At 44.2% G+C, this 12,801-nt stretch overlaps 1 protein-coding gene across 1 annotated transcript in view; it reads right to left on the reverse strand.

Annotated features, from left to right (window-relative positions):
* Window positions 1–12,351, reverse strand: part of LOC127597197 (leucine-rich repeat-containing protein 4C-like) — a 116,628-nt gene extending 104,277 nt beyond the window's left edge. The window contains exon 1 of the mRNA XM_052060079.1: window positions 11,744–12,351. The gene's annotated coding sequence lies outside the window, so the exon portion shown is untranslated. The remainder of the gene's footprint in view (window positions 1–11,743) is intronic.
* Window positions 12,352–12,801: the final 450 nt, after the last annotated feature.

Consider the following 12,801-nt stretch of genomic DNA (forward strand, 5'->3'; position numbering starts at 1 on the left):
ATGGCAGAGCATTCTCTTTAGGCTTATATATATATATTTTTTTATTAATCCCCAAAATATTTTTACGCTGGTTATGGGTTGCATTGAAACATGGTTGAGGATGACCGTTTTAGGAACACTTACCGGTAATTGTTTTTCTTTAATTGAGTAGTCACAAGGAGATCTCAAACCAAAGTGATTTAGAGTGGTGTAGGCCTACCACTGTCCTGTGGAGCCAAGCTCTATTCATGCTTTTTAGGAAGCAATTCATCACTGTCAAATGAATATCACTCGCTTGATGGTGCTTTTGTGTGTGTCCTTATCAGTCGACAGAAAGACAAAAAAATAAAATCTTCGCCCCTGTGGGAGGCACACAAACCAAACAAAATGCTGCCACTCTTTGAAATGTTTGAGGGAAATAATTTAAGTGTCAAAAAGTTCCTGTTTTGCATTGCGAATGAGTCAGAGTGGCTGAACATTAAATAATGCCAGTCCATCTTGCTTGATACTCTTTGGCATTGCTTTTCGTCTTTTTTTTTTCAATGTCACAGTCCTATTACAATGTCCAGTGGGATCAGTGCTGATCTATGAGAATATTCTACTGCTGCCTGTTGCTGACATTTCAGCTGTCTGCATATTGCCGCTTCATTCTCCACGAGTTTGATGTTCATTTCAGTCTGTTGAAAGAAAATGTTTTCCCTCCTCTTCAACAAAGATCAAAGGACTTTTGAAAGCTGGTGTAAATAGAATGTGTGCTACACCTCCCTTTACATTGGCTTTTCAACATTTTACTTCTTTAATTCATCACCATGGGCATCTGCGATGAAAGGCGTGGACACCGATATTTTCTTTTACACCCATAAAAAATATATGTCGGGTATGACATTGTGTATCGACAAGCAAGGTGTTCACAACATGCAGTCACACATGTAGCTCCAAATCAATCACAGACACGATGTATGAATCACTCTAGTGAATCATGTGTCTGTTGTCATTGCAAATTCATTTTTCTATTTACGTAATAAAGCTCAAATTAGTCAGAGAAGGAACACAGGGGGGCATTTTGCGAAGAACCCAGTATCAAGGCACGACTGACTTTTAAAATGAGGACCCTACTTCTGCTACGATAAACTTTACATGATTATCATGCTAAACTGGTTATTTTCGGCTTGGAAAGAAAGTTAGGCCAAGGAAGGAAATTATAAACCCCAATTCCAATGAAATTGGGATGTTGTGTAGATGTTAATAATGGAATACAATAATTTGCAAATCCTTTCAACCGATACTGTATTCATTTGATTATACTACAAAGACAAGATAGTTGATGTTCAAATTAATCAACATTTATTCTTTTTTTCAAATATTCACTAATTCTGAATTTGGCAACCACAAAATAATGCAAAAAAATCTGGGACCGGGCAAATTTACTACCTTCTTAGATCACTTTTTTTCTTTTAACAGCCCTCAATAAGTGTTTGGGAACTGAGGACACTAATTGTTGAAGCTCCCGGGGTGGAAATTCTTTCCATTCTTGCTTTGATGTACAACTGCAGTTGCTCAAGAGAACGGGATCTTCATTCTTTTATTTTGCACCGTTTTCATAATGCACCACACATTTTCTTTGAAAGACAGGTCATGACTGCTCGTGGCCAGTCAAGTATTCCAACTATTTTTCTATGAAGCTGCTCCCTTGTAACTTGTGCACAAAGAAGCTCAGCCTTCATTGTATTGCTGAAATCAGCAGGGATGTAACTGAACAAGACATTGCTTGGATGACAGCATCCGTGTATGTTGCTGCAATACCTTTCAGCATTAATGGGGTGTACACAGCTGTACAAGTTACCCATGCCATGGGCACTAACACATCATCATACCATCACAGATGCTGGATGGAACTTTTCCTCCTTGGCCTGGAAAACGACGTCATTCATCATTTCCCAAAACTATTTCAATTGTGGAGTCATCAGACCACAGCACATCTTCCACTTTCACATCAGATGAGTTTGGGCCCAGAGAAGCCAGCGGCGTTTCTGTGTATTGTTGAGATATGACTTTCATTAAACATAGTTGAGTTTTAACTTGCATTTATAGATGTGGCAATGAAATGTGTTAAACTGAGAACAGTTTTCTGAAATGCTCCTGAGCCCAGGCGGCAATATCATTTTCACAATGATGCTGGGTTTAAATGCAGTGGCTCCAAAGAGATCGTAGGTCACAGGCATTCTGTGGTGTTGCCACTTACGTTTCCCACATTCTACGGGTTCTCCGAATTATTTGATCACATTATGGACAGTATGTGATGAAATGTATTAATTCCTTGAAATTGTATCTAGAGAAACATTTTTGGACTATTCGCTGTTGTTTCCAAAGTGGTGAACCTCACTCTATCCTTGCTTGCGGACAACAGAGGGCAGGCTTCTTTGGTTCCACATCATGAAAGTCACTGGTTTGCATTCAACCAGTTTACCTGTGGAATGTTAGAAACTGGTGTTTTTGGAGCATTCTTCAACTTTCCCAGTCTTTTGGTGCCCTGTATCATGTTTTTTGTCTCATGACAAAATAGCTGGATCTACCCAAGCAGAACAGCTAATAGATAATAGCTAATGTATGCAAGGTAGCACAAAGCTCAACCCTTCTTAAATCTAGTGTTAGGTTTTGTTTTTGTTTGTTTTTAAAGTTTCCTGCGGCATTTTACTTGACATCACATATTCCTCCAGAGGTGACAGAAAATCACCGGTGCCACACATTGCAATGTTCCATCTATTTATTCCCACCTACACAGAAGCCCAAGAACTTTGGCTTCCTATTCTTCATGATAGTCTTGCAAACTCTTGCGTTTGACAGAGGGATTTGAAGAGGAGGAAGAGGCAATTTTTAAATCTCTCTTGACTCCCACAGCCTGCCAGCAACTCCTAAGTATACAGCAACCTCACAGATTACTTTTATTATTTACTATTATTTAGGATACTGTACATTTTAATATATATATATATATATATATATCGGAAGAAGAAATGGTTTTCCCTAAAATGTAGCAAACCCACAGTTGTGTTACGTGGATTGTAGCAAGAGTTTCATAAGCTTGTCTGTGTTTTTTGACTGGCTGAGTGAATGAGTGGGAGAAGAGGGGGTGGGGGCAGGAGGCTGCACCCGTGTCTGCTGGAAGGAGGCTGAGTTGAGACAAACAGTTGTTAGTTGTTTTATTTTCCAACATGAACCGTTCATTTTCACAATAATTACTCCATTACTTCACAAGAGTGTTTGGTAAATTTGGTAATGGCCGGCGTGAGGACTTAAGGCTAACATTACCTGTGGTATGCGATGAGTTTCAGGACTGATATAAATATGAACCCAAAATAGAAGATTAGCCAATGTTAAAATGTTGTCCTTAATTGAAAAAGATTGTTTTTTAAAGCTTTTAATAATGTGTCCATCAATTTGACAATGTGATCACGCAAAAAAAAAAAAAAAAATCGAGACCAGTCCAATTAACAGTGTAAAAGTCGTAAATTTGAATCTAGGCCCAGCCTTCCTTTGTGGAGTTTGTGGGTGTATATATATATATATATATTTTTTTTTTATCTCTGTGTGCCCTATAATTGGCTGGCAACCAGCTCAGGATGTACCCCGCCAACTGCTCAAAGACAGCCGGAAGAGGCTCCAGCACGCCCTCATGAGGATAAGTGGATCAGACAAAGATGGGAGAATGCATAGATGTAGTTAGTAACTGCATCATACATGTAAGAGGATTCACATCAGTATAGCTCTATGCCAAATTAATACATACTACATAAGACTTTAGTGAAAAAAAAATAATGTAAATAAGAATTTACAAAAACTTTTTTTTGCCCCAAGCGGGATTCGAACCACCGTCTCCCGTATGCCAAACCGATACCTTACCAACCAATATATATACCTTATATATATATAGATATCATATCATATGGGAGAAGGAGGTTGCACATAACAGCAGTGCACAATGGCTGGTGACCCTGAGAGAGGAGCACAGCAACCTCCCTGAACAGAACCCAGTTACCATAACAGTGGCAGACATACAGGAAAGAGTCTCAGATATGAAGAACTGGACAGCACCAGGCCCAGACATGGTCCACACCTACTGGCTAAAGAAACTCACAGCACTCCATGAGCGCCTAGCAGTACAAATGAACCAACATGGAAACTCATGTCAGGCATCATTGCGGCTAAGATAAGTGGACACATGGATCAATACATGAACGAAGCACAGAAGGGCATTGGTAGAGATACCAGAGGAGCCAAACATCAACTCCAGGTTGACAGAACAGTCGCACAAGACTGCAGGTCCCGACATACCAACCTGTGCACAGCTTGGATTGATTACAAGAAAGCCTATGACTCTATGCCACATACATGGATCACTGAATGCTTGGAGTTGTATAAGGTGAACAGGACCTTAAGAGCCTTCGTTGCGAACTCGATGAGGATGTGGAAAACCACACTTGAAGCCAATGGCAAGCCACTTACCCAAGTGTCCATCAAACGTGGCATATACCAAGGTGATGCACTCTCCCCACTGCTGTTCTGCATAGGACTGAACCCCCTAAGCCAAGTAATCACCAAGACAGGCTATGGATACCGCCTCAGAAATGGAGCTACAATCAGTCACCTCCTCTACATTGATGACATAAAGCTGTATGCTAAGAGCGAAAGGGACATAGATTCCCTGATCCACACAACCAGGATCTACAGCAGCGACATCGGGATGTCATTCGGGCTTGAGAAATGTAGTCGGATGGTGACTAAGAGAGGAAAGGTAGTCCGCACTGAAGGGGTCTCACTCCCTGAAGGAACAATAGCAGACATTGAGGACAGCTACAAGTACCTTGGTATACCACAAGCCAATGGCAACCTCGAACTGGCAACAAGGAAAGCGGCTACGGCCAAATACCTCCAGCGAGTGAGGCAAGTCCTAAGAAGCCAGCTCAATGGCAAGAATAAGACCCGGGCAATAAACAGCTATGCCCTGCCAGTGATCAGATACCCTGCAGGAATAATAAGGTGGCCAAAGGAAGAGATTCAGACCACAGACGTTAAGACCCGAAAGCTCCTAACCATGCATGGAGGGTTCCATCCCAAATCCAGCACCCTGAGACTGTACGCAAGCCAAAAGGAAGGAGGCCGGGGACTAGTGAGTGTGAGAGCCACTGTCCAGGATGAAACATCCAAGCTCCATGAATACATCGAGGAGAAAGCTCCAACGGATGACGTACTCAGAGAATGTCTCAGACAATGGGGAACAGAAGATGAGGCGCTGAAAGAGGGACCATCATGGGAGGACAAGCCCCTACACGGGATGTACCACCGGACCATAACTGAAGTGGCTGATCTCAAGAAGTCCTATCAGTGGCTAGAGAGGGCTGGCCTGAAGGACAGCACAGAGGCACTCATCCTGGCTGCTCAGGAGCAGGCCTTGAGCACCAGAGCCATCGAGGCCCAGATATACCACACCAGACAAGACCCAAGGTGTAGGTTGTGCAAAGAGGCACCTGAGATGATCCAACACATAACTGCAGGGTGTAAGATGCTGGCAGGGAAAGCCTACATGGAACGCCATAACCAGGTGGCTGGCATAGTCTACCGAAACATCTGTGCGGAGTATGGACTGGAAACCCCAAGGTCAAAATGGGAAACACCTCCGAAGGTGGTGGAGAATGACAGAGCGAAGATCCTGTGGGACTTCCAGATCCAGACTGACAGGATGGTAATGGCGAACAACCAGATATCGTGATCATAGATAAAGGGCAGAGGAAAGCCGTTGTAGTGGATGTAGCGGTCCCAAGTGATGGAAACATCAGGAAGAAGGAACATGAGAAACTCGAGAAATACCAAGGGCTCAGAGAGGAGCTGGAGAGAGCCTGGAAGGTAAAGGTGACAGTCGTGCCTGTGGTGGTCGGAGCACTCGGGGCAGTGACCCCCAAACTAGATGAGTGGTTGCAACAGGTCCCGGGAACAACATAGGACATCTCAGTCCAGAAATGTGCAGTGCTGGGAACAGCAAGGATACTGCGCAGAACCCTCAAGCTTCCTGGCCTCTGGTAGAGGACCCGAGCTGAATGAGGGACGGACACCACCCGAGGGGTGAGATGAGGATTTTTTTTTTTTTTTAGATATAGATATAGATATAGATATACACACACACACACACACAGTATATTTATATATAGAGAGAAACAGTGTGTGCATAAGCAAAAGTGGACAATTTACAAAATGTTGGTAGGACGTCATTCGTCAGCAATCTGGGCACCCGTCTGTCATTATCAGTACATCATTATTTCAAGCTGAACCAAACTCCAATCATCAGTCAGCCAATCTGTAATGTTATTTTAAGCGCACTTTTGTTATTGCTTCCATCAGTACTTTTCATTAGTCCTGATGAAAAATACAATTTTATTAAAATGCCAATATTTTGCATCAGTATATAGTAGTGCATCTACATCATATGAAGCTGGCCAAAGAACTGTACACACACTTACACTCGTGAATTTCAAATACAGTACGCTTATTCGCCAATTTATTGAACTGTTAAGTACAGCAGGAGCACACTGGTGGCTGCCTGCATCAGTTTTAACTCCTAAAAATCTATCACGCTTTACTTAACAGTTTGTATTACCTTAACCAACATGTACAATCCTGGTGGAATACCGCCACCTTCTCACAGGGAGTGTGGATCTGGGTCTAATTCTAAACCTCACATTTAACCGTACTCTTTCCAAAAATAGAAATTTAAAATGCAACTCACAAGAACTTCTCTCTAGTATTCAAAGCCATCTTTTGACCTCTGAGTTCTTTAATTCATGCCATACTTTGAGCAAAACATTGAACATGATCCTGAAGTTCTACTTTTGCCACCATATTAAGGAGCTTTTCATTTGGAAAAAAAAATGAGGATCTCTTCTATTTGGGGAAGTACTTGATATTCTGTCTCATAGTACACCGAACTAACTTTCTGTTTACACTGCAACAGGCTGCTATTTCTCAAATACTTTTGGCCACAGGAAAAAAAAGTAAAATATTTTGATGGTTTCTCACAGTTATTCACATTCAATGTAATGCATCAATAACAATGTGTCATTCCAAAAATGCACTGCACGCTCTGGGAGAGGGCATGGGGGGAGCGCCTGCAACAGACCAATCACACTCGTCTTTGCATCTGCAGAGTTGTGAAGTGTAAACATTAAGTATAAAGTGGACATTTGTGGGAATGTGAATAATTCTGACAGACAGACGGTGCATTTGGGACACGCGTAAATGATGTGACACCCCCTTGAACAAACACGCACGACACAAGCAGGGCGTGTTTCCATCAGTCGTCAGCATCCATCAGTGACAGACTGAGGGGTCAGTTGGTACTTGACCTGCTGAGGGACAATTCCACTCACGGACCCAAAACCCACTTCCATCATTTTTCTTAAGTTTGTTGTCAGCAAAACAGGCACTCGTCAGTGATGGACTGATTGACCTTCCATTATTACTGACAAAATGCCCACCTATGTGCAAAAGACCCATTTGACATTGAGAAACCATTGAAGGCAGAAATGTGTAGTCCAGAAGAGTTAGGGCAAAAATAACAGCACAAAACAGATGCTCAATCTGTTTGTATTAGAAAATGACAGTGTTTCTAATGTGCAATTACTGCGTGGCGATGAAGACAAAAACAACACCACCACTGCACAGCGCTTTTGCTCTGACAATAAATAAATAAATACATATTTCAGGTGTCTTTTTTTAGTGTGACCAGGCTGGGTTGAGTGGTACTGACATTTCTGTCAACTAAGGTCTGCAGTTTGCTTGTTTGGGATGGAGAACACTGTCAGATGAATGCATTTTCTCAGACAGGGATGGAGGAGGTCCAAATAGGGTGCATGGTAGGGCCAAGGCATTGAAGGATTCGTAAAGTGAGTAGGCAGTGTTTGTTTGAATATGATGAACTTGACTGAAGCTTGTGAAGGTGCATGTGCATGGGAGTGAAAAGAATTAGGCAGTCTGTGCATTTGGTGAAGGAGTTTAGACCAAAAGGAGGCAACTACAAGGAGTTGCATCCAGACAAGGGCAAGAAGTTACAGTCAGACAATGGTGTGTTCAGGGTCTTGCAGGGCATTCAAGACAAAATGTTATTTGTTAATAGGCCACTGATCGGTGGAGTGAAAGAAGGCAGGCCTAGTCATAGATTTGATATGGGGTTGGAAAGATGTGGTGGTTCCCAGAATAACCCGTCAAGTTGCGGACTTCAGGGAAAGATTTGGATGGGGCTACAACTAATGTTGATAGACAAATTCTGACCTTCCTGTACAGTGCCTCATTAATGGATATATTTATTTTGGTTTCCATGTACTTGCTCTCCCAGGGAGCTTCATTTAGCAAATTACAAATCCAAAAAGGCCAAACCATAACATTTTGTTTGCTATTGCAACAGGTGTATGCTTCGCGTAAAACTACTGGCGATAAAAGTCAGTTTTGAGGGCCACTTGCACACTACAGCTTCGATTTTGTTGTTGACGCGGTGCCTGTTGTTTCCCTTGTTCAATAATATATATATAGCACATATGCTTGTTATGAACTTGATGTTTTTAGCGTGGGATTTGTCCTGGATTTAACTTCAAAAGCCTGGCTCGCCATCCATTGTTCAAAGCTGGCATGCACAGCTCCCCGCTGAATTGCTGGGTTGGGGCTGCTTAAATATCAGAAGACGAGAATGGAAACCAAATTCTAATCAACACAGGGTATTTATTCCGTAGTTTGTGAAAGTATATCATATAATGAGCAATAATCAGTGTAATTCGTGCAAATGATAAACACAGTTGCGATGGTGGTAGATTAAGAGACCATTGTGCTACTCATCAAATGTTAGGACTTGAACTAATTGATTGATTCATGTTGGCTCTGAAACATGTGTGATTTATTATGTATGGCTTAATGGTTGTTCTTATTTTTTAATCAACAGCAATTATCATCTTTTCATACTCATTTCAGGTCTTCTAAGTGCACACAGGTGGCTCCTTGTGTTATCTAAAGGATACACAACTCCTCCTCCATCTCTGAATGAATTGACTGCAAACACACAGTGGGAGAAAATAGTTTGACTGTGATAGGATACAAAGCCCCTCCCCTAGTAACAAAATCAACTGTAGGATGCTTGTAACAGTGTACAATCACAATGGGTCTGTGTGTCCCAATGATCCTAGGAGCTAAGTTGTCTGGGGCTTTATGCCCCTGGCAGGATCACTCATGACAAACAGGTTCTAGGTGAGGGGCCAGACAAAGCACGGCTCAAAGACCCCTTATGATGAGAAAAATATATGGACCAAGGTTTCCCTTGCCCGGACGCGGGTCACCGGGGCCCCCCTCTGGAGCCAGGCCTGGAGGTGGGGCTCGTTGGCAAGTGCCTGGTGGCTGAGCCTACACCCATGGGGTCCGGCCGGGCACAGCCCGAAGAGGCAACGTGGGTCCCCCATCCCATGGGCTCACCACCCATGAGAGGGGCCAAAGGGGTCGGGTGCAATGTGAGCTGCGTGGCAGCCAAAGGCGGGGACCCTGGCGGTCCGATCCTCGGCTGCAGAAGCTAGCTCTTGTGACATGAAATTTCACCTCTCTGGCAGGAAAGGAGCCCGAGCTGGTGTGTGAAGCAGAGAATTTCCGACTGCATATAGTCAGACTTGCCTCCACACACAGCCTGGGTTCTGGTACCAGTTCTCTCGAGAGGGGTTGGACTCTCTTCCACTCTGGAGTTGCTCGCGGTGATAGGCGCAGAGCAGGTGTGGGCATACTCATTGCCCCCCGGCTCAGTGCCTGTACATTGGGGTTCACACCGGTAGACGAGAGGGTTGCCTCCCTCTGCCTTCGGGTGGGTGGACGGGTCCTGACTGTTGTTTGTGCATATGCACCAAACGGCAGCTCAGCATACCCACACTTTTTGGAGTCCTTGGAGGGTGTGCTGGAGAGTACTCCTGCTGGGGACTCCCTTGTTCTGCTGGGGGACTTCAATGCTCACGTGGGCAATGACAGTGAGACCTGGAGGGGTGTGATTGGGAGGAACCCCCCAACCCCCTGATCGGACGTCATATTGCACGTCTGTGCTCGCCACGGATTGTCCTTAACGAACACCTTATGGTTCATAAGGGTGTCCATATGTGCACTTGGCACCAGGACACCCTAGGCCGCAGTTCGATGATCGACTTTGTAGTTGTATCATCGGATTTGCGGCCGCATGTTCTGGACACTCGTTTGAAGAGAGGGGTGGAGCTGTCAATTGATCACCACCTGGTGGTGAGTAGGCTCCGATGGTGGGGGAAGATGCCGGTCCGTCCTGGCAGACCCAAACGTATTGTGAGGTTTTGTTGGGAGCGTCTGGCGGAATCCCCTGTCAGAAGGAGTTTCAACTCCCACCTCCGACAGAGCTTTTCCCATGTTTCGGGGAGGCGGGGGACATTGAACCCGAGTGGACCATGTTCCGTGCCTCTATTGTTGAGGCGGCCAATCTGAGTTGTGGCCGTAAGGTGGTTGGTGCGTGTCGTGGCGTCAACCCCGTACTCGCTGGTGGACACCAGCAGTAAGGGATGCCGTCAAGCTGAAGAAGGAGTCCTATCAAGCCTTTATGGCCTGTGGGACCCCAGAGGCAGCTAATGGGTATCGACTGGCCAAGCGGAACGCAGCTTCGGTGGTCGCCGAGGCAAAAACCCGAGCGTGGGAAGAGTTCGGTGAGGCCATGGAAGCAGACTTCCGGACGGCTTCGAGGAAATTCTGGTCCACCATGCAACATCTCAGGAGGGGGAAGCAGTGAACCACTAACACTGTATTCAGTGGGGATGGGGCGCTGCTGACTTCGACTCGGGATGTTGTGAACCGGTCGGCAGAGTACTTCGAAGACCTCCTCAACTCCACCAACACGCCTTCCTTGGAGGAAGCAAAGCCTGGGGACTCTGAGGTGGGCTCCCCTATCTCTGTGGTTGAAGTCACCGATGTGGTTAAAAAGCTCCTCGGTAGCAAGGCCCCAGGGGTGGATGAGATCCGCCCGGAATTCCTCACGGCTCTGGATGTTGTGGGGCTGTCCTGGTTGACACGCCTCTGCAACATCGCCTGGTCAACAGGGAGAGTGCCTCTGGATGGTCAGACCGGGGTGGTAGTCCCTCTTTTTAAAAAGGGGGACCAGGCCAGTATGAGCCAGTAGAGCCCCAAGCCTCCCTCAGTGACAAATATAAGCTCACAAAGTTTTCAAACTTTTGTATGTGACTGTTAAGTCAACATCAACACTTTTTTATTTTATTTTATTTATTTTTGGTTGTCAAGTCAACAGTATTTATAGAGCACTTTCAAACAGCCATCGCTGCATACAAAGTGTAATTATATTACAAATGTTGCTAATCATACACAGTACATTCATATGCACTTAGAATCCTTAATTGACTGCAACTGGGCCCTCATAAACAACAGAAAACTCGGACGGAGGAACCAGGAGCTAAATGTCACTCTACAACCAAAAGGAGTAACCTATGTGCAGAGTAAATGGTGTAATTTTTGACAGTAGCATGATTAAAGAGACAGCAAAGAGCAATAGCCAAGCACCAACATTTTCAGCCACCCTTATGATTTCATGTTACAGATGTTTTTGAATCAAAACACATCTTTAAATATGAAAGAACTCTCAAGCGAGAAGACAATGGATGCCACAATTTGTATGCCCGAAGACAAGTGCGGCAGGCCATTAAAGTTGAAGATTGTCATTACTCACCAGTGTACGTGTAGCGTCAAAGCGTCACGTGGCTTTTCAACAAAATGTGGAAATCCTGGAGAAATGTTTCCAAAATGAAATCATGCATATCAAGCACAAGAAAAGCAAAGGCTAACAGCGAGTCACTTGCTCAAGTATTCCGGTTGCTTCTTCCTAATGAGACACAGCCTGTATCCCCAGCACGTTCACATGATGAGCACACTTTCTCTTGAGTCCTCTCCTTCTTCTTCTGGTTCTAATGTCTGACTACTGCTCATTTCCATTCAAGCCAGGTTTGCCTGGGCATGACTACTCCTTTAAAACAACATAAGGGGGACTATCAGGAAGCAACAGAGAAATTATAGACTGCAAGGCAAAGATGAAGAGCTTAACAACACAGAATTTTAGACATCACCTATCCCAATGTCTGCCTCCAACTCTTGTCCACATTGTCTTCAGCTATGGTGTGAACATTTAAGTGATTGAGTCGTGCTGCTTCTGCTGCTGCTGCTGCTCCTGTGCCCTTCCCGCCACAACAGCAGTCTCTGCTTAAATAACTGCTTGGTCTGTCACAATTTTCTGCTGCAACGCATCACATTCATCCTTCCTCTCTTGCATACACTCCCCCCCTTCTTCTGCCGTCCTCCCTCCTTCCTTATTCTCCTTCGTTAAGTTGTGCTCGGTCACGTGTATAGAATCGGTGCGACAGAGTGGTGCGGAATAAAAATTGGTACTCTTCAAGATGTGTATGTGCTACTTAATTTGAATCATTTGGTATGTTGATAGCAAGCAAATTTTCCCTCTTTCTTTTTTTTTTGCTTTAAACAGAACTGGCTGAAATGCATGGGCTCATCAAGCATCAAGTACACGTTTATTGTCAAATGCTCTGTATGTAGCATACATCAGGGATGAAATTTCTTCCCTCTCAAGCAGACAACAAACCAAAAGAAACCAATGTTAGAAACATTACTATAAATAAAGCTGGGTCTATTCCGCAACAGTAAATAAGTCGTATTTATTTTTGGTTCTTCTCAGTGGTGTCATTTCTTTTCCTTGGTAAATGGTAAATATCGTTTGAA

Source organism: Hippocampus zosterae, chromosome 3 (assembly GCF_025434085.1).
Source record: "Hippocampus zosterae strain Florida chromosome 3, ASM2543408v3, whole genome shotgun sequence".
NCBI classification, from domain to species: domain Eukaryota; kingdom Metazoa; phylum Chordata; class Actinopteri; order Syngnathiformes; family Syngnathidae; genus Hippocampus; species Hippocampus zosterae.